The sequence below is a fragment of the Trypanosoma rangeli genome, assembly GCF_003719475.1.
Source record: "Trypanosoma rangeli strain AM80 chromosome Unknown Tra_15.4_contig_00259, whole genome shotgun sequence".
NCBI lineage: Eukaryota > Euglenozoa > Kinetoplastea > Trypanosomatida > Trypanosomatidae > Trypanosoma > Trypanosoma rangeli.
Genome location: NW_021706002.1, coordinates 26560 through 27597, shown reverse-complemented (window position 1 = coordinate 27597; position 1038 = coordinate 26560). Strand labels below are relative to the sequence as shown.

The following is a 1038-nucleotide window of genomic DNA, read 5'->3' as shown; positions in this document are numbered from 1 at the left end:
GTCCGTGCAGAGACGCTGTGCATTCGCCATTTCATCGTGGAGAGGCAGGTGGGCGGTGCCTTTGCCTCCTCTCCGAGGATTGCGTCTAGGCACGGGAGGCGCTTTCCGTCACTCCTTGGCGCAGTGGCGGGGAAAGTGCAAACGTCATGGTTGGCCTCGTGGTGGTGGTGACGATGCTGTCACCATGACGTGGCGAGGTGGCAGGGGAAAGAGTTGAGCAAGGCCTTGCTATAGCAGAGCTGCGGGAGGAGGTGGCCTTTAGGAAAACGCGGAACGGCAGTTCCTACTGCGGCTCTGAATGCGTGACGGTGCGTCTGGTGGGTCTTTGTCGTGAGAAGCTGGGGGCCGAGGCGAAGCGTCGCGTTGCGCGCGATCGTCTGGCACAGCTAGCGGCGCTGAAGCCCTTAGGCGCAGTTACACTGTCCCTTGCGGATTCCTGGCCCCCTGACGTGATGGGATGAATGCAGAATCCACGCGAGAAGGATCCGGCAACGCCACTCCTGTTGCAACCAGATGCAGTAGACTCCTCAGGACGTGGTGTGGGGGCTGAGGCGAAGCCACAGCAGTGCGTCCAGCAGCGGTGGTCTGCCAGCAGAAGCAATGCAGGGAAAACAGGCCTCTCTCGCAGGGCCCAAAGTGAGATGCAGCCTGCTGGAACATTGATGCAGCCTCGTTTGTTTGTTGGGCGTTGCCTGAAGGGCGGTGTCAGAATGCCTTTTTTTTCCAGCCTCTCCGTTTTTGCGAGTGAGTGAGTGAGTGAGTGTGATTCCTCTGCCCCCTTTGCCACTTGTCAGCTGGCGTTTGCTTTCCTCTTGCTCCTATATGGACTCGCCACCGGCTGCGGTGAGAAGGCGCAGTGGTGTGTCCTCTTCGTGTGCTCCGAACCCACATGCACTGCTCTGCAGACGGCTGCCGTGTCTAGGCTGCTGCTGTGTTGATGATCTCTGGCTGTGTTTTGCGGCTCCTGCTTTGCGGTATCGAAGATAGCATTCTTTTTTGTGTGTGTTTTTGGTTCATCCTCCTCCGCTGCTGTTGTGC

At 58.6% G+C, this 1038-nt stretch overlaps 1 pseudogene, besides 1 other annotated feature; it reads left to right on the top strand.

Annotated features, from left to right (window-relative positions):
- Positions 1 to 212: 212 nt before the first annotated feature.
- TraAM80_06806 (hypothetical protein) lies at positions 213 to 567 on the top strand (annotated as a pseudogene).
- A 175-nt stretch (positions 568 to 742) lies between these two features.
- Positions 743 to 763: a microsatellite.
- Between the last annotated feature and the right edge of the window lie 275 nt (positions 764 to 1038).